Source organism: Prinia subflava, chromosome 4 (genome assembly GCF_021018805.1).
Source record: "Prinia subflava isolate CZ2003 ecotype Zambia chromosome 4, Cam_Psub_1.2, whole genome shotgun sequence".
NCBI classification, from domain to species: Eukaryota; Metazoa; Chordata; class Aves; order Passeriformes; family Cisticolidae; genus Prinia; species Prinia subflava.
The window spans coordinates 421528-448540 of NC_086250.1; the positions used below are offsets into that span (position 1 = coordinate 421528).

At 49.4% G+C, this 27013-nt stretch overlaps 1 protein-coding gene across 1 annotated transcript in view; it reads left to right on the top strand.

The window, feature by feature from the left end:
- Positions 1–27013, top strand: part of B4GALNT3 (beta-1,4-N-acetyl-galactosaminyltransferase 3) — a 55483-nt gene that overhangs the window by 557 nt on the left and 27913 nt on the right. The window lies entirely within an intron of this gene.

Below are 27013 nucleotides of genomic sequence, written 5' to 3' on the forward strand. Positions count from 1 at the left end.
AGCCGCGGGGAGGGCGCACCCCGGAGAGGCGCAGCGCCCGGGCTCGCTCCGTGCGGGCTGCGGGGAGCACAGCGGGGCTCAGGAAAAGCTGCGCCTGCTTTTTCTGAAGTACAGGAAAAGTCTGCTAGTGTCGTGTGGCTTTTTACGCTTCTCTTTTTTGAGTTACAGAGAAGTTTCAATGGCTGACCGTTTTGTAAAAGGCTGTGATGTTGCTGCTGGTTTTTAAACAATATCAGTACTTGGTACTAATCTAATTTGAAAGTATGTTTTCAACTGCTTGTTAGTGTTTAACTGTTTATTCTTTCCAGTATATTGGTCTTTTCATTACATGTTACAAACATCCATTTTTACTCCCACGAGTCAGGCTTGGTTTCAGTCTTAAAGCTTTGGACTGTGGCTGTGCAAGAAGCATCATGAATGTCTGCTCCCAAAAAGTCCATTACAGGACTTCAGCTTGTACATTTGTTCTGTGTTATAGGTGATATTAAGGCTAAAAACACATATTTATTGTTACAGTGCTGTAATAGATCTGATTTCTTTGGCTAGGATAAATCCTCTAGTAATAATCTTCTTTTTATGCCTGGTGGGATGAGAAGATGAATTGTCCTACGAGTCTGCTTTGCATTACATCTTCCATGCAATCTCACTGTGCCTTTTACTGTATATCAGTTTGGCAAAACCCCACCAAAAATGCTCAGAGGAGATTTGTACAGGGGGCAGAGGGCTTGTGTAGAAGCAAGGGAGAAAAGAACTGAGGAGTGTTTAAAATAGTGGTTGTGAGAAGAGAGGGGCTGAGTCAGGTGTTTGGAGTTGTACAGCTGATGGTCCTTTCACTGCCAGCAATGCAAAGGGAGAAGGAGGGCTGGGAGCAATGGGCTGAGAGAATGGGGACAGCAGAGATGTGCAGGAGAAAATAACTTTCTTAGTGAGTTGGGTTCTTCCTCTTTGCTTTAAGACAGGGTTATGTTTAGATCTCTGTTATAAAAGTCATTCTGTTTTAAGACTGAAACTGGAAATAGTGAGATGACTACAGTTACTACCAACTAAAACAGAACATGCACAAAATAATTGCATTATAGTAAAGTTCAGTCATATAAAATTCCAGGTTCTCCCAAATCCGCCAGAGACGTTGCTGCTCGTTGCAAGCAGAAGGTATTTAAATGCTGCTGGAAAGGGTGGGAGGGTAAAATCCTCTGGCAGGCAGTTCCTCACGGCTCAGCATCACAGAGGGCTGTGGTCACACTGGCACTTGGTGTCATGTTTTCTTGGCCTTGTAGCCAGAATCCTGGAACCTGCTCACAGGAGGAAGGGTAATCTGTGACCTTCCACACCCTTCCTCTTGCCCTCCTACCTCTAAAAGCCTGTTTTGTTTTAAGAGAAATCAGAAATCTGAGCAGAAGATAAATAGTATTTGTTTTCTTTTGGCTGCTAAAACTAAATAGTATTTTCTTCTCTGGGGACAGGGACAGTGTGTTTGTGACTCCATGTGGTGACTTTCCAGAACCTCGGGAAGCTGGCGTGGGGGGAGTGACTCTGCCAGCAATTAATGGTTTTCTTGTTTCTGCATTGTTTTCTGTGGCATGTCCCAGGTGGGAGCCCTATTGTAAGTCACTCTGGGACCGACCAAGGGCTGCCACCTCTACTTAGCTGATGCAACAGCTTCCCCAGTTATTAATGATAAAATACAAAAACTCTTGACTGGGCAGTTTTTAGGCACAAGGCTAAGGGCTCCTCCATTGGGGCCAGAAAGATGAAAAGTTGCTGGGCCTGGAAGATCTACAGGAGATCAGTTTCCATCTCCTATGTCTGTAATGCAGTTTCTTCTTGCCTCCCTAAAAGGCATTGTAGTCCAGCCTGTGTATGGAAAGCCAAGCATGTTTTTCTCTTTCCAGAGAAGCGATTCCTTGTCTTGCAAAGCTGTAAGGACTCAGAGGAAATACTGCTTTTCCTCTCAGGCATACATGAGATGGAGCACAAGCCCCTCTGATGCCCCCACACCGTCCCTGCTCCCATGTCTTAGAGCAAGTCCCCAGGTGTGGTGGATCCTCCTGAGCTCTGAGCTCCTCTCCTCCTCTCACCCCCCAGATCAGTGTGTGGGGGAGAGAGCAGATGCCCGGGGTGGGTGTTCGAGTAAGTGATGCTTAAAAACTGGGGCCCTGCCTGTCCTCTCTTGAGCTATCTGCAGCTCTGCTGTGCAACAAAGTCAAGCACAGAAAACAGTTTGGATAAAAGTGAATGAGGAGTCTAGGAGAATATCCTGCCATCATCAGTATCCACTGGCATTCATGGTGCTTCATCACCATGTGCTGGGAGAGTCTCTGGCATGAGGTGAACTTTGCTGTGATGTTAAAGTCAAGGGCTGAGGGATCAGCCTGACGTGCAGAACTCGTGCCTGGTGCACATCATGCCTTGGGATCGCTGTGTGCCAAAGCTGATCTGGGAAGCTGAGCTTTCAGGGAGGCTGGGATGGGCTGGACAGGCGCAGAGGACAGTATGGGCTCTGTGAGTGATGGCTTTCCTTTGAAGGTGATGCTGAAATGAGTAGTTGGTCAAGGAAAAAACTTGTTCTTTTTTCTCATGATGTGAGTGTATTAAGGTGATATTCCTACATATCCTTCCCAGGGAGCCTTGTTGGCAGGACTGTTTGCTCGTGGGCAGGAGGGTGTTTCTGTTGCTCTGGGGTTTGCCTTTTTGTTCCTTTTTTTTTTTAATTGAGCATGTTTGGCTGGTTTGCTGCCCGATAGGTGTTTATAGGAATCTTAAACATGTTTACAGCTGATGAAGAGAAACAGGCAGGCTGCTGTGAGCTGAAGATGGGCACACTCTCCTCACACGAAATGTGGGCTGTTGTCATCCCAAACAAGTTGCAACAGGCAGGCCCTGCCTCCCTGCCAGGAAAGAGGGGAGCTGGAGACAGTCTGTTTGCTGCTGCTGCTGACAGGCACTAACCTCCCTGGAGCGGGCTCTCCACCAGGAATGTTTTCCTCATCTTTACGAGCTGCAACCCAGCACACTTTGCTCCTGCTGGAGATGGGGGAACTTTATTATTTCAAGGGTGAATGAGGTGTTGGGGAGGGAGAAAACACAGAGGTTGGAGAGCAGGTCCTGCATCCTGCCTTTAGTGCTGTAAAGCAGTTGGCTTGGCAGCAGGGTCGGAAGGGACAAGGGCAGGGAGAGAGCTGTCCTCAGGGAAAACCCTCTTCCCAAAGTGCTGCCACTTCCCAGAGCTGCTGCAGTGCTGTTTGGGTGGAAAAGGTGGTGGGTCTGACAATCCTCCTGCTCCCTCTGTTTTTCTCTTCTGTGCCCAGTGTTGCCCACCTGAGCACAAAGGTATGACTGAGGGGGCAAGGCTGGTGTCAGTGGGCTGTGTTTGCAGGCAAGATACGCAACAATCCCCCTTTGCTCTGAAATCTTCTGTCAGCATAGTAAAAACAGCCCCATCCCTGAAGAAACTTGGAGGTGAGGTCATTCCCAGCCATTGCTGTGCAGAATCTGGGTTTTTTTCTCCTATTTTAGGAGCCTATAAATCATTTACACTGATTTCTTTCATTGCAGGTGTGTGTGTCACATGGAGCCAGGCGCTAGGGGGGTGTTCAGGGTTAGGTTAGAATCCTGGGAGGTGCTGCTTGTAGGAACAAGGAGCTGGGGGCCCCTTTTGTAACCTGCCCATCCCAACTGCTTCAACCTACCCCCGTTCCTCCACATTTTATTGATGTGAGTAAAGAACACTGGGAGTGTGTTATCTTCCAATCTTGGGTTGTGTTAGTGGTTTGTGTCTCACTTAGGTTTTCAGACTGCTGCTTTTCTAACTCAGGAGTGCACACCCACTCTCTGAAGTGGAAAGTAGGAGGGGTTCAGAAGAACCGTGGAAATGTGCAAATAAAGAAGTCCTTACGGCAGTGCTTCCCAGGATGTACATCTTCAGTTCCCTTTGCTTTCCCTGAGCACTGCTTCCTAGTACTCCATGTGAGCTCCAGCCTCCAGGCCTCTGGAGTGCAGGGCTCGGTGCCCGAGTGCTGGGGTGAGGGGGCAGGTGCATGTGCTTGTGAGAGGATATCTGGCAGGAAGGTGGAGTTGGACATTCAGTGTAATGTGTCACCCTCCTGCTGTGGCCACCCTGCGAGGAGGAGCACAGCCACAGCTGCAGGCTGGCTCAGGCTCAGGGGCTGCTCCTGCAATCCCTCACGCAGCCCAACCTGCCCGGGCACGCACCGCGTCCTTCTCCGGCAGAGCTGCTGCCCCCGGGTTCCTCAGTGCACCTGGAGAGAAATGGGGCCAGGTGGTGTCTGCAGTGTTATTTCCTCTCTGTATTTCCAAGCTGTTAATGCAGGTGTCCCCCTCAAAGCCCGTCCTGGCTGGAGGGGGTGTCTGATGCACCGTGTGCTGTTTCTGTGCTTGCACGGACACTGGTGTGCTTTGCTCAGGGGGTCTGTGCCAGCAGCACCGTTCCCAGAGCACGCTGTGGGGTCAGGGCTGGCCCTGCCCTGGTGTGTGTGAGGGGAGCCAGCATCCCCCGTTCACTGCTCTGGACAGTCCAGGGGTACACGGGTGGGTCCCCCTGCAGCTGGGTGTGGGAGCATCACTGGGGAGCAGGTGGGGAAGCCCAGAGCTCACACGGGCTGTGCCTGCTTCTCCTGGGCCAGTGCCTCCCTGCACTGCTGCTGGGGCACGGGCTGCAGGTAGGCTCTGAACCTGGTGCTTTTTCACCACTTGCCTTGAAGTCAGGTGGGTGTTCGTTTCTTGGAACCTGGCCTGCAGCTTGTCTGGCCTCAGCAGATCCCCAAATAATTTGCCAAGATTACATATTACCTTTATAAGTAAGCTCTTGTGTCATCTCTTCATGTACTCATGTTAATTATGACAGATTTATGTAGTGGTGTGCCAAAACAGCGTGTATTCCTGCACACACCTTCCTGTGGCGAGCTGGACTGGATTAGGATAATTTGGGTCTCAGGGGGTGCCCTTTCCCCACATCACGGGGCTGGCAGAGCAGTGGTTCTGTCCTCTGCAGATGTGTTTGTGTGTGCTGCAGTAACAGAGGCTCTGCCTCCTCTCACCTGCAGCTTCAGGCAGATGTGAGGGAAGATGGACATCATCCTTCACCTGGTGGTTTGAAATTACTGACATCTGCAGGATGGAAAAAGACAGGATGCTCTCCTGAGGACAGAGACTGCCTTGTAGTTTCTCTAGTTGGGAGGGGAGTAATGATGGGTTCTTCCTACAGTGCTAACCTCAGGAACTGATATATTTTGTTGAGTTTCCCTTTCCTACATGTTCTTGTTCTGCACTGATGCTGCCTGTTGCAGTCACTTCCCAATTCCATTGCTTTTTTCAGGCTTGCAGTAATAGCTGAGAAGGACTTTCCAGAAAAGGAAATAAACTGGCTTATTTACATATGGTGTGAGATTTCAGAGAGACCCATGTGCCTTGGGTGGAAACAGTTGTGAATTTGGGCCTTGGACACTCACCCTTTTCACGATGTTAGAAATTCACAGCCTGTGTGTGTCATGAGCCGAGCCAAAGTACACTGGGATCTTGATCAGAGCTGCTCTGTATTTCTGTTTTTCTGAGAAGACTTTACCATGCCAGAGTGCAAAGGCCTTGATGTTCCTGATCTGGAGAGAGTTCCTGATGCTTTGAGATGCTTAGATGGTCTGGGATTATGCTGCCATTAAGTTCTCCTAAGACATCACAGAAAAATAATTTGTGTTGCCATAATAAATAATTTAAATCAACTACAGAGAATAACAATATTCAAGTAGTCAGTCTTTAAGATGCTGAATCATTTCAGATGATCCAAAGCTTGTTGGGTGGACTTGAGTGCCCTTGAAGCATCAGTGCCCCTCAAAAGGTCACTTATTCTGATTTTATAATTTCCAAAGGCTTAGTTATTTCAGCATTCTCTGCCTGTTTCCCATTTGAGCTGTCCTGGGGTTTGTTGAGGGGAAAAGGGGTCAATGTGGGTTTTTTTCCCAACTTCTAGAAGAAGGGGATTAAGCTGTCACAGATTACTTTACAGTGTGGGTCTGATACCCTTACTTGGCAAAACTGTCCCATCTGGGGCTATTTTCCCTTTTCTGTGTCACTGTTCTCCATCAGGTACAAATGGTAACTCCCAGGCCTTTGCATCATCCATGGGACTTCCTTTCTTACTGCAGTGACCTCGATGTTCATTTCTGACAGTTCCGTACTCTTGGGTCGTTTGGGTTTTTTACCAGCTGGAAATTGGCAGCCAGTGCCAGTCAGTGATGTAAAAACACTGAATACGGATCAGAGGCTTGACTGTAACAGGCATGTGTTATCTTTTTGACTTTCCTTTCCTCATGCCTTCTGAGCATTAGGAACCAGTAGCCTTACGTGGCAGCCTGTGTTTCACTGAAATATGTAAATTCAAACTCTCTGAACAGTGGTTCATTGTCACTTATTGTTGTATTCCATTTAGCAGTACAAATATTTCATCTGTCATCACCTGTGATGGCCACAGAATTGCCTAGTAGAGCTCTCTTGGGGTGGGGATAATCTGTGTTTATGACATGTGTATTTTTCCCTGCCATTCTAAATAAATCTCTCTGCCTTCCTTCAAGAGGATACTTATTTATTTCCCTGTTATTAGCGTGGGCTTGGCCCATATATTTGGAGTTGGCAACTCCAACAGCTTCCTCAGTGCTGCCACTCATTTGAGCTAAGATATCTGCAGCCCTTCTGGGTAAACACTTCCTAAGTGAGTTTTAGTTGTATTTCGTAATGCAATTTTCTGTAGAATTGCAGTAGTCATGTCTGGGTGCTATTAACCCCATCTGAGCTGCAGAGCAAAGTTTATAATGGGCTGAGGATATCCTGTCCAGACCAGCCTGTGTTACCTGCAGCAGCAGCTCACTCTGCAGTGGCTGCCACAGGCCATGCTTTGTTGTCAGCTGGCCAGTTGGGAGTGTTTTGCTTGTTTTCCATCAAAGATGCAAAATAAACAATCTGCCAAAACCAAGCTTTCCCATCAAACCTGACTGAACTATAATTTCCAGAGGCGTGCCTTGGTAATAATTGTCTGCCTTACATAAGGAGTAAATAGCAATTGCAAAATCCTTCTCCTGTGGAATCCTTCACAGGAGACTTCTCCCGTGTCTTGAAAACATCAATGCGTGCCTGTATCAGAGTGAATTCTGTGACCAGCAGTTCTGCCCCATAGTCTGCACTGCTGTGGTTTGTGCAGAAAGGTTTTGCCAGGCTGGAGCTTGTTTTGTCTCTGCGTGCAGGCTGGAGCGCCAGTGCAGGCACCTCAGGCCCCAGAAGTGCCTTGGTATCGACCATCATTCTCCTCTCCCCTCTCGGGCAGGGGCAAAAGCCTCTGTATACAGGTGTTTAATTGCTGGGGACCTAAGCAGTCGGGTTTGTGGGATGAGGAGCAGGGCAGAGCTCGTTTCATCACCTTTTTTTGCCCGTGTGCCTTGGCTGCTCCATCTCTGTCACCAGTTCCCAGGGCCTCTCCTGGCCCCACGCGTTGTCTGCTCCTTCCTCAGTCAGGAAGGGCTGTGTGGGTTGCACGAGTTGAAGGACAGTTGTGCTGCTCCGTGTTGTGCTAAGTTGGGAGCTTATTTATACTTGGAAAGATGTATTTTAATTCTGCCTCTGCTGTTTTGGTTACTTCTTCTTCAGGGAATTGCACGCACTTTGTGAGACCAGGGCTGGACAGAATTTAACCTTGGTAATGGGTGTTTCCCTTTTCCATGGAATTACTGGCTGTAGCTGATGATCTGTATGTACTTGTTCATGTTGTTCACCTGCTCTGGTAGTGGAGCTAAGGTTGTCAGCATTGAGCCTGGGCTTAATTTGCTTTTTCTGCCCGTGCCTTTCATCCCTTGGCAGTTTCTCTGCTGCTGCCATGGTGCTGCTCACCTGCACCGAGGCTGCAGCTCAGAAAGCCTCACCTTTCTCGTTCCTTTCCGCTCTCTCGGAGCCCATCCTGGTCCCTGCTCTGCAGGAGTGCTGCTGTGGCTGGCACAGCCTGCCCTGGTGGGGGTCCGGGGGTGCCGCCCTTCCCTCCCTGCGGGTCTGTCCAGCCTTTCCTGGCACCTCTTGCTGGGCAGGGGCAGGCGCTGTCCCCTGAGCTCCCGCTGCTCCTGCCTCAGTCTGGCCCGTGTTGTTTCAGTGTGCCTGAACTGTCTGATCGCTGTCTGCATTCCATCAGCCCCAGCCGATTTCCTTTGCTTTGCAAACTCTAATTGCTTTGCCAATTAACTCTGCGGCTTCCAGGTCTCTTTTCTGAGTGTTTTTCCCCAAAACTCCGTGCTTCCCAAAACGCATGACTAGTTAGGGTTTTCTTCCTGGTTTTGTTTTTATCCTTTGAAAAATTTGTTTTCACCTTTTTCTTGTAACTCTCTGTTTGAATTCAATATGCAACATAGGCAGATCAAGGAGGGAAAGAAGCATTTTAGCAAGTTCATCTGCAGCTCGAGCAGAAGTAGAGGAAGAAAGAAAAGTCGAAGGTAAAAGCACCAGAAGAGGAAGCATTTGCAAGTAGATGACAGAAATTATTTAACAAAAGTAAGAAATGGCCAAAAATGAGACATGGTGAGGTGAGTGTAAGAGAGGAGTGAGCCTGTAAAATACTGTAATGTGGAAGGAGCTAAAAGCTAGATTAGAAGCAAATATTTGGGATTTCAGTGGAGCAGAGAGGCTGGAACAGAGATCAAAAAGAGATGTAGGAAGAGGAGGCCACAGAATAAACCACTTTTTTATGTTTAAAAGAGGTGGAGGAAAATACAGGGATAAAAGTTACAGAGGCTTGTAGGGATCATAAGCAGCCCTGCCAGGGTGGCTAAGAATGTATTTGGTGTCAGAAGGGTGTTTGGTGCCTTGAAAATCAGTGGCTTGGTGGCGTTTTGCTGTGGTTGGTGTCTGCAGAGACACCTGGTTCCCCTGTGTAGGGCATTGTGCTCAGTGTGCTGATGCTGCCCTTGGCTGGCACAGCGTGGTGAGCTCTCTTGTCCTGGGTGTCAAACAAATGCTCAGCACTTTGCCAGTTTTTTCTGCAGGAGAAGGATTTGCTAATGTAATCGGGAATTTTTTTATGTATCCCTCCTTATTTACAAAGGATGTAAAGTCCCTTTTCTCTAGGTACAGTGAAAATGGAATAAAAGATGCTTGGTTTGCACGTAGTCCTATGGTTCTTGGTCAGGTAGTGTGTAATCCAGAAACTCTCTGAATTTGCTGAGGTTCAGGACTCCTTTCAGAGTCCCCAGGGCTCCCTTTCTGTCTTGCCTTGCCTTTGGGGGGTTTTCCTCTTGCACAGAGGGAGAGGTGTTGTTTGCTGGAAGCAGTGCAAGTTTGCATCCTGACATCCCTGCTCATCTCCCACCCCGAGCACTGACTCCCGCAGCAGGGACTGCAGCACTGCAGGCTCGGCAGGGAGGGCACCCCATCCCTGGGTAACAATTCTGGGTCGGGCAGCTTGCTGGAGAAGGGACACTGTGGGAAGGAGGCAGAGCCGGCTGTGCTGTGAGCAGCGTTTGCGCGGTGGTGCTCGTTCAGCATGGCACGCTGGCATCCAGGACTGTCCAGGACAGTGCAGAGCTCACGGGATCCTGTTGCAGGTCTGCAGCCTCAGTCGTTCCTGGGCAGGAGGAGGGTCCTGAGAGCACTGCCTGGGCCCGGAGCAGATCCCCCGGGAGCTGCACGTTGTCCTTGCTCCATCTCTGGGCGGTGGGGAGGGATTTGCTGCAGCCCCCAGCGTGGCACCCCTGCCCTCACCCCTGCCCTCCTGGCTGGCAGCGTGTGCTCCCCTCGGTGCTGCCCAGCCTTCCACGGCTGAGCTGAGCTGAGCTGCCTGCGTGCAGAGCCCGAGGCTAAAATTAGCAGGGAGCTCTTCTCTTGCCAAGTGCTGTGTGTGACCCAGCTGGGCTGACAGGGGACACAGGAACAGGCCCTTGAACCTCTGCAGGAGGAGTACCCTGCTGCCTCCCGCAGGGCTCCTGCCGGGGCCGGGGGTGCTGGGAGAACGGGGTACTGTCACGACAGTCCTGGGACGTGGAAATCCTGATTCTCGGAGCTCTGTTTCCTTCTCGTTCTCCCTTGGAATACCACATAAACAGCCAGGGAGGCCAGCTCTTGCTCTGGACACCCGCAGCGCTTCGGGCGTCTCCCGGCTTGTGGAAAGGTTTTCTGGGCAGATGAGGGGGTTGGCTGCCCTCAGACAATTAATGTGTGTTCACCACTGCCACCCTGCCAGAACAAGCTGCTGGAGAGTTCAGTGTGCCAGAGGCTGCCCACCCTAAATGAGGGCTCTCTATTGCAGGGTGGCTGCAGGAGGGGCCGTGCCCTGGTGGTCACAGCACAGGTTTGGGTGGACAGGGACGAGGACCAGCCTCGTCTCTGCTGCTCAACAGCCAAGGCTTCAGGCCTCCCGTGCCTCAGTTAGGCCCTGTGTCAAAGGGGTCAGTGACAATTATTATTTATTCTTTTGGAACACGTAATGTCCATGAATGGAAAAGCATTCACTGGGCTCCAAGTGCCCTCACTGCGAGGGGAGAGCCTGTTATTCCATCATTCTGCTGGGCCCAGCCTGCCCTGCTGGGACAGCCCTGCTGGTCTGGCTCCCCCAGGTGTGCTGCCACGCTGCCTTTTGGGACCCAACTCTGCTTCTGTGTGTAAAGCAGGGGCAGGACCTTCTCTGGGCCCCAGCATACCTCACCTTGACCTTTCCCATTCATTGCACTTGTCTGAACTGCACAGCCCAGGGCGAAAAAAAGGGTGGAAGAATGCAGCTGAGGTGAGGACTTGGTCTTTAAACCGCATTGCTTTTTCCAAGGCCCCTGGATAGAGCAGTCTGCAGTATGTGCAAGGGCAGCACAGGGGCAAAGGGTGACCTTTGCAGGGAGAGTTACCCAGGGGTTTGCACATTGTTGGTGCTGCCAGCTGTGGAGGAGGCGGTCTGAGGGACACCGTGGGTGTGGTGGAGCAAAGGGAGCACCTCCTGACAGAGAGGTCAGAGTAAATGTCAGCATGCTTTGCACTGGGGTTTGGGTTGTATCTGCAGTGGTTGGCAGGCACGGCTTCTAGGAAAAGCTGGGCCAGCTGCAGGAAGAAGAAAAGAAAAAGAAAAGAGGAAGGCATGTTCAGTCTGTCTGAGGGCTGTTCCTGCCAAAGGCGACGTGAAATTCCCCTTTTCCTGCAAAGAGCAGAGAAGTGGGAGCAGCTGGGACAGCTGCACAAGCTATGCCCTCTGCATTTGAGCAGCCGACCTGGCGAGTGGCCTGTGTGTGTCTGGAGGTGTGCACAGGTGTGTACAGGTGTGTGCCAGCCCTCCGTGGCTTCAGATGGACAGGCAAGAGAGAGAGCTCCAGGGGGTTCAGGGGCTGGATTTTTCCTGCACTTCAGTACCCAGGGTGGTCTGTGTGGAGCTGATCTGTGGTGAACATCCAGTTGCAGCTCTTCCCTCTCCACTCTGAACCAGAGGAGGCCTCAGTGTGGAGACGAGGTGAGGGTTTTGGCAGCTCAGCAGTGTGCTGACAATGCTCAGTGAATTGTTTTGTAGACCAGAGGCACATCTTCAACGCTGGCTTTGCTGTTCTGCATAAAAGCCTTGCAGGCTGCAGTGGTTTCCTTTGTGTGGAGCCAGGGTGTGGGAGGCTTCATTACACTCTGCCCTGATGTCTTAAGATTACAGTAAATGTTAAGATACAGCCTGGGATTCACAGGATCAGTCTTGGATGCAGTCTTAAAACCTTGTGAGTGCTACAGGCTGTCCTCTGCACTTGCTGTCCCCCAGAGCAGCAAGTGCTCCCAGGCGCTTTCTCTCCAGCGTTGGTCCCTTGCTGCTGCTCTCGTTTCCCTCCGTGGTGACAGCCAGGGACCCTGAATGCGTGGGGTGCTCATGCAGGGAGGGTGAGAGGCGTGGGGGAGCAGTACGTGCTGTCTCCCAGGTGAGGCTGTCCCGAGGAGGCACTGTGTGTTTGTGGGCAGTCCCAGGTGTGTCTGCAGTCCCAGCTCCCTGCCCGGGGAGGTCGGCAGCACTGGGTGACCCCAGCTGTGCGTCAGTGATTGCAGCACTTGTTCTCTCCTTCGTGTTGTTGCACCAGTTTCCCCGTCCTCCCACACCCAGAGCCCTGTGTCGTGCTGCTCCTCCCTGCAGAACAGCTCTCCTCCTGCCAGAGTCACCCCTCCATCCCTCCGGAGCACCCGCCCGTGTCCCAGCCCAGCCCCTCCGGTGCTCTCTGGGCGTGTGGCCGCGCTCCCCCGCGCTCAGCCCTCCTCACACCAACCTGTCCACCCCAGCGTGCAGCTGCCTGCTCGCTGCTGGCCTCGCCCACTTACTGCTGCTCCCCTGGGTTCCCCTGGATGTTTTCATGGCTCTAAAAGCCGTGCTATCTCCTGCCAGACTCCTGGGACTGCCCAGCCTGCAGCTTTTACCTTCTGGGAGCTTTAAAGTGGAGAACAATGTTGATGTATGCGAGAGGTCAGGCCCTGGGATAAATAAGCCATGGCCATTGCAAGTTTCCTTTCTAGGGTTGCAAGCATGCATTTACATTTCAAATTCTTCCACTGTCCCACACCATCGCCTCCCCTGAGGGGGTGGCACTGTGTGGAACAGAAGGGTTAGAGTGTACAGAGCTCACAGCTGGCAGTGCCACAGCTGGGAGCCTCTGGGGAAGACTCAAGGAGTGAACAAATAATGCAAATGTCATAGTGGGAGGCTACTATAGACCTCCCAGCCAGGACAGTGACACTGGCTAGTTATTCTGTGAGGGGTTAAGGGAACACTTCCAAGTCAACTGCCCGTGTCCTTCTAGGGAACTTCAACTTGCCCTGAGTTAACTGGGGGCATCACACAGGTGGGACAACCTGGGTACAACCAGAGATCCAGAAAAACTGGATGACAGCTTCATGGAGCAGGTCCTGAGGGAGCTGACTGGGAAGGATGCGCTCCTTGATCTGCTCGTGTCTACAGAGAGGGGCTCGTTGCTGAGGGGGAGAGTGGTGGCCATGCTGCCCACAGAACCACAAAGTGATCAAGTTTAAAGTCTCTGTTGACAGGAGGAAAAGTGCCAGCAAAACCTCAGCTCTGGACATGAGGGGAGCAGATGGGGAGTCCAAATGACTTCCACACAGGACTGGAGGGACAGGGAGTAAGTTTGCAGGCCAGACAAAACTGGGGGGAGCTGCTGACTCCCTTGCAGGCAGGAAGGCCCTGCAGAGAGACCTTGACACGGCAGATCAATCACCAGCCATGTGAATTCAGCAGGGGAGAGTGAAGGGTTTCCCCAGGGATTTGCTTTAGGCAAGCCAGTCTCACCTCAGATTCCTGCGGGAGGGGAGCAGAGGGTGCCACAGGGTCCCAGCTGCAGGAGCGCCCTGCTTGACGTGGTCCTGCTTGATGGCTTTGGGACACCTGGGTTTGAAAGCTGGCCCTGGAAGCCTGGGTTTGCCTGGAGCTGCTCCCATGGCCATTTACTGGTCAGCCCTTGCAGGAATGTAAAAGAAGGTCAGAACTTCACTCCAGGGTCCAAACACTGTTTTCAAAACTCTGCTTCTCAGGGCAGTGACTCCAGATTTACCACAGCCCTTCTGAGCCCAAAGAGTCCATAAGGAGGTAATGAAAGCCAGGCTGTATGAGACTGGAGATGGTCAAACCAATACATCCCTCATCTGCATAACTGGATCCCTTTGAGTTACTAAGATCTGTGAGTTACTGATGGTGTTTGGAAAGGCCACAATGAAACTGGACACCTTGCACCTGAAACTGAAAAATGCAAGGAAACCTCTTTCAGAAAGGGTCACACAGGCACTGCTCAGGAGGAGAAGTGACCAGGAGTCACTCACTGGTCTGAATGGTAAAAAATTGGCTGTGCAGCAGAGCTGTCTGCCCTGCTTGCTGCAGCTCATCCAAACACAAGTGAGGCCACGGGCTGGATGTTAGCCCACGGCAGGCAGGGTGGGGGCTTTGTTTTAAAAATGGAAGGGAACATAAACAGGCATGGCTGAGCTCTGACATTCCCTTGAACCCAGATACATCTCTGTCTGGAGCAGAGCAGCTAGCTCTGTGTGCTCCAGTGCTCGGGGACATCTTGAGGTCTCAGGAGGACCAAGGGGAAGGAACAGCTCTGGGTGAGGCAGAAGAGGTTTCCTTGTGCCAGGATTTACTTGTGTGAGATACCTATGTCCTGATTTTTCCCCTGTGAAGAGAGACAATGCCAGTCCTACAGCAGAATTTAAAGTGGCTTCAGAGGTGGAATCAGTCTCCTGGTTTCCCTCAGCCCTGTACATTCAAGGGGAGTTACACCGTGAACCTGTAAAGCAGTGTTTGTAAAATAAGTCTATTGTGTGTGTGCTGGGTAGTCTCAGCATGGTTAATCCAGTGCTGCAGGAGGTGCAAGTGGTGTGGCTGGTATTTTTGAAGGGTTGGATAATTTTATGACTGATAGTAACACTTGCAGCTATGCATGGTAGGAGGAGAGTAATCACAGTCTGTGCTGCAGGGCATAAGCTGACTGTTTCTGTAGGTCATCAGGACATTTTTTTTTCTCTGTAAAGTAATACAGCTAAAGGTACTTTTGAAGGTTGTTTTCTTCTGCCTTTTAAACATTAGATGTTGGCTGCTGGTCAAAGGTGGATTATCTGATGGGATGAACCAATGGCCTGATCTGCTAATTACTAAATTCCTACGTAAGGCTTTTATTTCCTGCACAGTGAGGTACTGTGAATACACTGTGACTTTTCAGAGAGACCCTTTTTAGTAAGGTGGAGTTAAAGCACCAGCTCTGGTCCCTAATTGAAACCAGCAGCATTTGGTGAGTTTGAACCATGTCTGCCTGCTGAGCAGCCCTAGGCAGGCCTCTGTGGTTTCTGTTCCATGCACAGGAACTGCATCTCTGGCAGAAGGTCTTAGAACTGAGTGAAGAAATGGCAATAGATAATCTACCATATTTATTTCACTTTGTTTGCTTGTGCAACTTCCAGGAGCAGATCAAAATCTCCTGGCATGTAGTTGATATTGCTTAGCAGTTGTATGGGCACTGCTTTTTCTTTCTTATTTTCTTCCTGATCTGGGTAAGGCTAATCCAGGCCTGTTGTGAATGCTCGTAAGAAGTGAATTAAAAATTGGCCCTCTCTGAGTAAACCAAAGCATGATTTGAAAATATGTTGGGGTTGATTCTTCCAGGGTGGTTCAATCACTCAGAAAACTGGAAGAAGGCTACTTTAATTACAGGGAAGATGAGTGGTAAAAAGAATCCTTTTCATGTTGCTGGTTGTGGCAGCTTGGATTTGCTGTGTTGCTTCCACTCCTATAGCTGTGCAGCTCTGTACAAACTGTATACAGCTGTGCACACAAAGCAGCAGCTGGGCAGTTTTGACCACTGGGCAAAATCCCTGGTGGGTGATGGTTTTGTTTTTAAAGAGCAAAAAATAACCTGGCTTGGTTTTGCAGCTTGTGGTTTGCAGCACCATTGGTTAGAAAACATCCTTTTGATATAAAAGCAGAGGGAACTGGAGCAAGCTGCTAAAAAGAGAGAAAATACAGGGTACAGAGATGCTGTCCTGCATCACCTCCTTGACTGTAATTGCATTTGGGCATCTCATGGGTGATTAAAGTCTCAAAGTCTGCTTAAAGTCTGCACATCGAGTTGCTGAACAAATGTGCGCCCTTGTGGCTCCTGCTTTGCTTGTGGTGTCGAAGCAATCAGGATTTCACTTGGGGTTTATTCTTCTGTCTCAGGTTCACAGGTACCACATCCTCCCCAAGTCCTGCTCCTGTCAGTCTGTTAGGGGTCAGTGCTACATCCTGTCAGCCTGGGGAGGGAAGGGACTTGCTTTGCTGTGGGAATTGTGACTCTGCACTAAGGATGGTGAAGGATGTGAGCACTGAGAGTTCCCCCAGGCCTTTGTGGCAGGTCAGGAGTCAGCAGGGCCGTTTGGTGTCCCTCACACCCAGCCCCTGCTGGAGCTCTGGGAGCTTGCTGTAATGGTTTCATTGGTGCTTTTCTCACGTCTGAGATGGGGGAGTCCTGGGTGGAAACAAGAGCTTACAGTTTTTCTGCATATGGCTGTTCCTCTTTTTTCTCCTGATCCTTGCTTCTTTTCTCAGATTTACCCTGGGGTGAGGGATGAGTCACAAAATGGTAAAGGGCTTTGTGAGAAGAGCCTTGGGCAGCAGGCAGGGGAGCACCGGGAGGGGCAGTGTCCATGGCCACCAGATGAAACGGGATCTGCTGGAGCCGGGGCTCTGCACTCGAGGGCTTGGCAGGAGGCTGGGGCAGCTGAGGAGAAGGTTTGGGCTCAGGCTCTGTGCTGGAGTCACTCCTGGACTTGCCAAGGCAGCCCCACAGCCCGGCCCTGCAGGTGCCTGCTGTGCCTGGGGATTGCTTCCAGCAGAGCAGAGCAGATGAAAGGCACAGGAGGGACCAGCATCAATTATTAATGCTGTCGAGCTGTGTTTCTTTCACTGCTGTAAGACTGGGGCAGGACCAGCAGGCAGCTGATGAAAGACAAGACAGAGCTCACCAGGAGACATGGGAGAGCTTTAAGGAGGAGTCTCAGGAGAGCTGCTGGGAGATGGGAAGGTCTGTGTGCCCCCCAAAATACTCAGAGGCTGTAGAGTCTGAGAGGGCAAGGGAGTGCCCTTGAGGGAGAAAGGAAAATAAATAAAAAGCATGGAGAGGCCAGCTGAGAAGGGGTGGAAGAAACTGGACAGTTTTGTTATTGCAGAGTTGGTAGACAAAAATATGTGTTTTTTTCTCTTCTGTGATATTTCCTCTTTGCCAGAAATGCTAAGTTTGTGTTATGCCCGAAGTGTGTTTTCTCTCTTTTGAGCTATTGCTGGGTGAGAGCTTGCCTGTCCAGAGAGCCCACTACATTGCTAACATAAGTGAGCTCAGGTTTTGTGAAAAACACCCATAAGACTTCCTGGCGTTAGCTATGGGGATAGGTTTTGGAAATATCTGAAAAATTTCTGTGGGGTCTGGTGCAAAATTATGCATGCTCTGGTTTTTTGTAACTCTTCCCAGTCTGTAGCAGGGATGAAGTTGCTAATTAAAATCTTCTTTTATTTGAGATTACCCAAAATAGTTAGAAATGTTCATAAAGGACATCTCTCCACAAGGGTTGCTCACAGCAACTGAATGCTTTAGGGACCAGATTTCACCAAAGTTCTGGGGCATGCTGTGTGTCTCTGGTTTTGTGACAGTCATGCTTTTGATCATATGCAAAGATGAATAAAAAATGTTGCTCTGACATTTCCAAATTATGCAGTTGCAGGCATTTGAAGTTAAACCCAGTGAGGCTTACTTTGCCAGCTTCTGAGATACAGAGATCAGATTTTTTTTTAACTAGAAAGCAAGGGGTTTTTTTCTTATTTCTAATGAGGATTAGAGTGCCCAGAGGCCTGATTTTTCTAACAGAAGCAGTACCATTTTTGTAACAAATCTGTGTGAGCCTGAGTGCACAGACCCTGTGAATCAGACTCTCCATCCTGGTGTTTTTGGGTGTTTTAGAAAGTGAAACAATTGAGCCTCACAGTACTCACATCTAGTTTATGTTACTCTCACCATCAAATGTTGACTGAAAAACAGTCCAGGAGAGCCTGCTGGCATCCAGCACATGCCAGGATTCACTCGTTCAGTATTTACTCTTCACAGGCTTTGTCCTGGTCCTTTGTCAGTGCTGCTGTTAGGGTTACTGAATTCTCAAGCACCAGCACAGCTGCTTTCCACACAGGGTGAGCGCCCCACCTGGGCAGTGCTGTCTGAAGCAGAGCTGAGCAGCCCCTGCTGTTCCAGTCAGTGTTGTGAGGAGGTGTGACAATGGTGTGAGTGTCACTGTGGGTGTTGGCTGAAGGAGCCAGGAGGGTACCCTGGGCCATCCTCCAGTGCTGCTGTCTTCGTTTGTGCCCTGCACCCCCGGGTCTTCCTCTTGGCTCCATCCTTGCCAAGAGCCAGGGCAGCACAGAAGGAACCTGGTGGAGGAGAGCAGGTTTGGTTTGCTGCCAGTTCACCTGTTCCATATTCCATCAGAGCAGGATGTTTTTGGATGGGTAAGTTCCTGGACAGTAGACTGCTGAAGTTCCCATTGCATATTTTGGCATCAGCGCTCCAAGCAGAAGAGCATGTCTGACAGTGGCACTCAGGTGTGTTGTGAAATATAATAGACAAAGCCCTAACATCCTGCAGCAAACAGGATTTGTTTTCTGCTCCATGTTCTATAAATTCTATGCAATTCTGATGTGGTAGCCTGGATATTATTCTGTGGTTGTTTTATTTGAATGAAAAAAAAGTCTTACCTCATTAGTATAGTAGGGATATGAATAATAAACTTAGGTTGCAAAACCTTTTCCTTCTGGCATTCAATCTCTCTTCTTTTATCCCTCCATTCTCATTTTCCAGGATCACAAAGATTTTTGATCACAGGCTTGAAACTTGCTGTGCAGAAGGTGTATCTCTACTGGAGAGATGGAGAGCACAGAGGGAGAGAGGAAACCTCGCAGTGTTCTTGCAGACACTGAAGTAGTTAATTGTATTGCCATTTTAGGCTAGGCTCTAAATAGGCACGTGTGGCTTGGCTCAAATCCCAGCACTTTCCCTTGGGACTTCTGCTTCCAAGGTACTTAAAGACAGGTTTTTGAAAAGCAGTGAAGCTGTAAACTTTGGGGTTGAGAGTTATCAGTGTATTTCGATGGCTGTCTGTTTTAAAACTACTTCATAAATTATTTTTGTCTTGTGTGGTGGACAGGCTGGAGTTCACTTGGAACGAGGCGAGTTACAGGGCAGGACTTGATGAGAGAAGCCTTTGCAGATCAGGGACCTGCTTCAGAGACCCCAGCGGAGATGTCTGGGGAGCTTTGCAGGAAGGACTTTGGGGTTCTGGTGCAGGCTGCTTTGGGTGATATTGCTGCTGCTGCGAGCAGGGTTCACACCAGGGGATGTCCAGAGGTGCTGTCCAACCCCAGCAATTCTGTGCTTTGGGTTAGCATGCATTAAAAACAGAGCAAAAGGGTATTGAAGAGTGAACTACCCTGGGCTGTTTTTGGAGCCCAGGAGGTCACAGACACACCCAGTCCTCATCTCCATCCCAGGAGACTGCTCTGGGAACTTTTCCTGTGAAGCAGTGTGTGGCACATGAACTGCACTGCAGTGTTCCAGAGCAGCAGAGCCGAGGGCTGATGCTCTCCTAGCAGTGTAGAACCGGGAGCTTTGTGGGCAGCTGGGGTCAGAGGAACATAAAGGAAGACCATAAGCAGCTTTTGGCAAAATGCAGGTGAGAGGACAGCTGCTTTCTCTGGCCTTCAGTTTTGGCAGAACATGCTAGAATTTGGGGTACTTTGATATCTGTGTAAGGCAGTACTCTTACCATTATGGAAAAGGACTGAAACTGAACAGAGTCAGTGGAGCTTGGTAGGAATCACACCAGGAGACTGTGGAAAAGGTCAAATAAAACTTAGTAAAGAGACTGAGAAGAGTGTTTGGATGAAATCTCAGGTCAGCATGTAAATAACCAATGTCAGATGGCATTTTCAGTGGATATTTATTCTGGAGCCAGTATAGGAATTACTGTGTGAGTTTCCTGTACTGAATTACACAAGAGGCAATTGGACAGTTGTTAGGGTTTCATTCCTCCCAGAGTTCACTAGCTGGACAAGTGCTGGGCAGTAGGAAGCCCTTTTCCTTGGCCTGTGGAAATTTCCAATGCGTTGGAAAGAAAACTGTAATTTTGCAATCAGTCTTTGCAAGCCACCTTAAGCAGCTGGAAGGGCATTTTTAATGCTGTGGTAGAAAGCTACAGCACAGTTAAATATTCCACTGAAACAGGATAGCTGTGTGAGGCGGCTGGCCCGGCTCCAGGGCAGCTAACACGGCTGTGTCCTGCTGGTGAGGGATTTCTCCTGGATGCCTGCTGGTGCCAGGGGCTGCTGGTGCAGAGCAGGGCCCTGCAGCAGCCCCTGCAGCCCGGCCTTTGGAAAGGGCAGCTGCATCCCAGCTCCTCAGTGCCTCCCAGTCTGTTCTGTCCACGGCAGGAGCTGAGCAGAACCCACACCAGAAATTTCCCAGTACATAATATTTTAGTTCCCTGGAAGTTCTGAAAGAGCAGTAGAAATGGTTCCCCTGATGTCATGAAATGTAGGGCTCTGTGATAGAACACTAGACCTATCCCACAGGTTTTGTTAATACAGAAGGCAGCACAGAAACGAGTTAAATTTATAATACAGCTTAAATGTCATTCACACAGGCCAGCGATGGCACAATTTTGCCATCATATTTCCACTGTTAAAGCATGCTAATTTGTGTTTCTGACTCTGAGCTATAAAAATAATAAAAATATTAATATATTTAAGCTGCATCAAAATGAAAAAATCCCAACAATCTGTAACAACTCAAACTCCCTATATAGGGGGAGAATAACAGGAGATGGAGTATATAAGGGATTTTTCCCCTAACAACGTGGATCTCTTTCAACTTGGTCTTCAGAAAGGAACACATGGAATCAGCTGAAAATGAGAGATGCAGTTTAAGAATCGCTGACACTTCAGGTAAGAAAGATCTTCAGCAGCTTCAGAGCCCCTCTCAGTGAGGGATGTGCCTGTGGATCAGCTGAGAGCAGAGCAGTTGCTGTGTTCCTTCTCTTGCTGCCCCAAGTGTGTGCATTATTATTGCAGGTACTTTGCTGCAGCAAACTGCATCTTCTCTATCAGCCATTAAAAAGCCCTTTAAACTACTTGAACCATAAACCTGCCTGGGTCTCAGCTGTGCCTGCCTCACACAGGGTCTTACTTGTGCTTCCTGTAATTGTGTGTCTGCACATCTGCAGATGTGCTCATGGTCAGCAACCAGAGCAGCACGCTGCAGCCTGTGGAGGAAAGGTCAGGGGTGTGCTCAGGGAAGGTGCTCAGGGATGTGCTCAGGGGTAGTATTTAGGGAAGGTGTTCCAGGCAGCAGCAAGGGGACAGGGCCAGGCTGGGTGTGGATTTTGGGGGCTGCTGGTGCCCCAGGGCCCCTCAGCTTGGTCCCAGTCCCGCTCTGCAGGAGGGGTGGGCCAGGGGTGTCTCCTGGCTCTGCCACCCAGAGCCTCCCTCCTCCATCGTCATCCCTCTCCCAGCTCCCGTGGGTTTTAAGGATCCTGGGATGCTCAAAGCAAATGAGCTTTAAAGGCAAGATTTACAGAGCAAACTAACATTGTTCTTCTTGCCTCTTCTTGTGTGGCATCTCTTAAGTCTTCTTGAGGAAGTTTTTAATTGGAAGACACCACATTAAAAAAAAAGATCCCAAGTGCGAGTGGAGTCTGTACCGGTTAAGCAGGCTGAAAATATTCAGCACGCTCAGTAAATCTTCTCTCAAACAGGGATTTAGGCATGAGTGTTTTAGCAGGCTAGGTAGCAGTAAATACAAGGTCTCTCTTTTTGTCTCTGCAGAGGTGTGGGGTGGATATCAGGGAAAGGTTTTCCCCAGAGGTTGTTCAGGTACTGGAACAGCTCCCCAGGGCAGAGGTCACAGCTCAAGCCTGACAGAGCTCCAGGCTCTCTGGGATTCCTGGGATTGTCCTGTGCAGGGCCAGGAGTTGGAGCGGATGATCCTTGCAGGTCCATTCCAGTTTGGAATATTCTGTGATGCTCTGGGACAAAAAGTAGTTTCTGTGAACTCCTGCTTCCCGCTTTCTTAATTGTTCTTGTCAAGTGTGTTGCACAGGCTGTTTGAGATCCACAGCAGGACACTGATGTGGGAGTTAGTTCAGACAGAGGAGAAACAATGTTTCAGAAGTTCATATTTTGGAATTATGTCGCTGGGTGAGAGCTCTATAAAAAGAGAGTTTACACAACCCTGATTTTTCCTCATAGCAACCCTGTTGTGTAAATAGAGCAGTCCAGAGGCAGTGTGTGTGGCTCTGGAGCGAGGCAGGGTGTCTGGGGGAGCACTGCCAGCCTGCTCTGCCCGTGTGAGCTTTGTGCCTGTGGCGTGGAGGAGCTGCAGCGTGCTCTGGCCTCCTCAGTGCTCTGAGGCTTGCTGTCTGAAGTCACAGGTAAATAGGGTTTTCCATTATTATCAGAGTGTTAGCCTGTCTTGGCGTGTTTGTCCGCCCTGACTAGCAGCTGGTATTTGATGATGATTCAGAGGAAATCAGTGTTACAAATCTCAGCGTTGCTAAACAGAGAGGCTGGTGTCAGGTTGCGTGCACAGTTCCTCTGCAAAGACAGATGGAGGCTGGCATTTAGGTTTAGAGGTCAGATAAAGCTTTGTGTGTAGATTTGGTGGTGTCAGCATCTGATGGGAAATTTCAGACATTCCTGAAGAATATCCTGATATGCCAGTTGTCTTTTGCTGCCACTTTAATCGATGTTTGATCATGTTTACAGCAGCCTTCCAGTACCTAAAGGCAGCCCACAAGAAAACTGGAAAGGAACTTTGGATGAGGGCATGTAGTGATGGGACAAGAGGGAATAGCTTTAAACTGAAAGAGGGCAGGTTTAGGTTAGATATTAGGAAGAGGTTCTTTACTGTGAGGGTGGTGAGACACTGGCACAGGTTGCCCAGAGAGGTTGTGGATGTCCCATCCCTGGGTGTGTTCAAGGCCGGGTTGGATGGGACCTTTGAGCAGCCTGGTCCAGTGGGAGATGTCCCTGTCCACAGCAGAGGGGTTGGAACTTTAGGGTCCCTTTCAGCACAAATCATTCAATGACACCTAAGTCTGAACCAGAAGTTGTAGTTTTGGGTTTTGAATCAAAATTGTAGAAGTAAACTTGTACACAAGGATTGTGTCGAGGTTCCTGAAATACTTGGGAGTAGTTTTAGAGCCTCATCCAAACCCAGTGACATTACTAGAAGAGCCTCATGTGACTCAAAACGCACTCATCAGATTGTTTACAGTGGGACATACCTGGAGAGCAGTGCCAGAGCAGCCCTCAATCGCTGCACTGGCAGTTCCTCCTTCTTACACTGGAGGACTTGTTGTGTTCCTGTGGGTTTGATATTTATCCGTGTGCCTGCCTCTGGTTCCTCCTCAGCAGAGCTGTTGGAAGCTTTTGTCTGGTCCCACATGGGAGGGAGGTGCCTCTGTCTTCAGGGCTTTGTTTGGTGTCAGAGTAGGTGTCCCATGCAGAGCCACGGGCAGAACAGTCATTCTGCAATGCCCAGGAACACAGGCAATTTAAAGTGATTTAAACAGATCATAAGATATTTCTGAGGCCTGCAAGGGAGTTGGTTTAGCTTGCTTCCTTGCCTTGAGGTCAGGCCAGCCCTACCTGCACCATTTCTGGCAGATATTTGTGCAGCCCCTTCTTTATTTCCCTCTGCCCCTAATCATGTCCAGAGTCTGCCTCCAATCACCACTGAAACTGAACGTGTAGGGCAGTAATCGTGTTGTAATGCTTGTGGAAATCACACATTTCAGCAGGAGTGAGTTATTGCTTTTGGGGTGAATTCAGGGGAAGAAAATGGTTACGGCAGCTTTGAGCAAAATGGCAAATAGAAATGGCAAGTGGAGGTGTAAGTAAAGTTGTGGGGGTTTTTCTCATGGAAGCAGTGAAAGGCATTTTCTACAGCACAGAGTTCCACAGAATTTGGTTGAAAATCAAGCTGCAAGAAGATGTTTTGGGAATGCTGCATCTGCATGGAAGTGGCAAGGTATTGAGTGTTCAGGAAAATCCTCAGCCAAGATAAAAAATAATGCACTGTCTGTGTTTGGTAAAGCAGTAACAAATGTTGACTTGAAGGTCTGTTGCTCAGTTGATGTTCAGCTTCACGTCCTAAACAGCTCCTGTATTAAAAAGAAAAGTCTTGGGAAGCTCTTTGGGCAGCCTGTTGCTGCAGTGTTTGGATCAGTTGAGAAAAATGCACTTACCAAAGCTTTCTGAAAGCTTTGTGGATGACCCTGTTGAGCTCTCTTGGGCACACTCCTGTTGCAGAAAGAAAAACAGATGGCAAAGGCTGCTGAGCATACAATTGCCATTTTCTTTCTTAAGTTTTGTAGGTACTTCCCCACACTCAGGGGTGAAGAGCTTCCTACATATGTCACTTCTTATTAATTGCATGTATTTTGCTGCTGTGGATGTTGAAGCAGACCTGTTGGTGGTAGAAAGCATTTAGAAACGTGCATGTCTTTGCAAAATCAGCCCTTCTGCTGTTCATGGTGATGCAGTGTGCATGCATTAGAGCGGGCAGGGAGCCTGCCAGGGCTGTGTCTGTGAGTGCAGTGCCTGCCAGGGCTGGCTGAGGTGCTGGTAAAGCCTCAGCTTTACAAAGCCTGGTACCTCAGTGGGGCAGGCCTTGGCATGCCCACTGCTGAGGGCATGGCCTCACCAGTGCCTCCAAACCTCGGGGACACTGCTGGGAGCCAGTCACCTTGAGGCTTAGGTAGGAACGTTTGAAGTTGTTGCTGTTATTTGTGTTAAAAACGAGGCGGACGGCAGAGCCTGAGTCAGCCATTCAGGATGTGGTCACTGGGGGTGCACTGGTAGAAACCCATGCAAGTGTTCCAGGATTTAAGGTATTTTTGACACAAAAATAATGCCTGATGCTACAGTTCACCATCAAAGTAGCAAATTACCTTTACCTTAGAAGGAGGAGTAAAAATCAAAACCTGGCCTCATATACAAAACACCTGACTCTGTTCCTCTCACAACCTGCTGGTCTTTCAAGTGCTCCAGGTACTGAGGTTTGAGCAAGGCAAATCTCACTCCAGTAAATGTTTTGATGCAAATCCTGTAATTTGAAGACAATGACTGGCAAAAGGCTTGGTGAGTGTGATTCCATGATGAGACTCGAACACCTTTGTTCTTGGAATGAGTGGAATCAGCCCTCTGTGGCTGGCTGTAGCTGTTCTGAGAACTCCCTAGCTGTGCGTGCAGACTGTCAAACCAGAGAGGCTGCTTTTGATGCAATATTGTGCAGAGAGGCAGACAGAGGCAGCCTGTGTGCAGCACAGTGTCTCGGGGACAAGCACACCATAATTGCAGCACAATTGCCACGTGCTGTAAATTAGAGTGGAACTTGCCAGCAGTTGAGGATTTTAACTGCACAGCTATCGTGGCCATAATGTTGAAAATATATTTTATGATTTAAAAGCTTCTATATGTGTTTTATGTGGTTGAAGATGGCCCATGGAATTCCTCAAGAGGGCAATGGACCAGCCAGCATTTCTCCCTGCTTTGCTGCAGAAGCTAGCAGTTCCAAAATCACGGGCTTTTATCTCATGCTGCTGGAAGCAGCAGTCAGTTCTGTCAGTCTTCGCTTGAGCCAATGTTTCCTCCTTCCCCTGAAAAACAGAGTGCTCTGCTCTTCCCCAGTCTAGTGGGAGAGGGAGAAGAGAGAGGTTGTGTGGTTGAAGAGATGAGGATGGGCAGGAGAGGACACAGGGCTCTTGCAGGCAGAAGTCCCCTCAGCTGGCTGCATGCTCGCCCTTCCATGCTCACATGAACTCCTGAACCTGCTGTGCCTTCAGCGTGGCAGGTGCAGACAAGCCAGAGTTTACAGTAGTTTTGCTCTTGTACATTCTAGGTTGAAACTGAGGCATTTCTGGAGCTGACACAGGAGCTCAGCCGTGTAATTTTGAAGGATAGTGCAGCTGCATCATGGTTTTTCTCACTCAAATCCAGCACTGCTTCTCCTGCACATCCTGACTGAGCTTTCAGGCAATATTTGCTAGATAATTGTGTGGTCTGGGTGGTTTAAATGATTTACCTAGGGCAATGGAAAGTTTTAGTGGCAGCAGCAAGATTTGAATTGTATTTTCCGTGAAACCAGTTATTGTCCCAGCCATTGTTTATCAGTTCCTCCCTTGCTGCATGAAATATATTTCCTATACCTAGAGGGGAACAGCAGCAAGGCATTACTTGTGGGTGAGTCTGGCAGTGAGGCTGCATTGGAGCCCTGGGTAGTTAATGTCTGCTGATTTTCCTCTCCTTCCCAAGTGCTCTGCCTTTTCCTCTGTCATACTTCAAGTACTTTTCATGCTCTGTGGCTTATTGTCAGTTTGCAAAGCCATTCACACAGCAGTGAGTCAGAGTTGTACCTGGAGGAAGAATGGAGTAATTTATTTCTGCACACAAGGTTCCTAACTCGAGCTTTGTCCTGGAGGAGGTCAGCAACTTTATTTGTGAGTTGTGCACTAACCAGAAATGGAAAGGTTTGCAGGGCTCCCTCTGTAACACTGGGTTTCATGCTCCTTGAACCCTTTTAACTGCAGGAGTGATGTTCCGATCTTGACCTGAGGACAAGAAGTTCAGTCTTTTTGTCTATCCTTTTCATTGACCTAAATAAGTAACCAAAGAGACTCCCTTGGCCTGGCCCTACCCTTGAATGGGGTTTTTTTGGTAGTTTCTCTGCCCCCATCTGTGAATACATGACTTGACCTAACTCACCCTTATGTCCAGAAACTGTTGGCTGTCTCTTTTCACTGTCTCCTTCACGCACAGCTCTGCTGGTAGGACAGGCTACCCCTCATCCTCATGGTTTTTGTGCTCAGTGTTGTGGGGCTGTGCTGGTGTGCGTGGTAGGCCAGGGGATGGGCATTGCTTCCTCTGCAGAGTGGCACCAGCAGCAGGGCTTGCTCTGGTCAGGGTGTGTGAAGGGCATGTCAGACTCTCTAAACACCCTCTTGTGTTCAGTTTCAAGCAACCTGCACCAGCATCTTTTGGACTGGTGTGTGGGCAAGGTTAGTGGTAGTGTCTGGGGGTATTGGGTGTTGCACCTGATACCTGCTCAGCCAGGAGGAGCACTGGGGAAGACCTCAAATGATGCTGAAGTCCCACGGAATAACAGCAAGTTGGAAATATTCAGCCAGGATAAGAGGAGAAGTAAGACCATCCAAGGGGGGATTAAAACATCAAGCTGCGGTGAGGGGTCTGTGGATGCTGGGGGTAATGCTCTGCTTCATTCCTGCCAGTTGCTTTCTTGTCCTATCCTTGCAACAAAGAGAAGAGGAGAAGGGTCTCAGATAAGAAGGAAAATGCTTTTGTGCAAAACAGCCTGTGGACCTGCTCTTTCCTGAGGCTGCTGAGTGCAATCATTTAGCAGGGTTACAAAAGGCCTGGCTAGCATGTGGG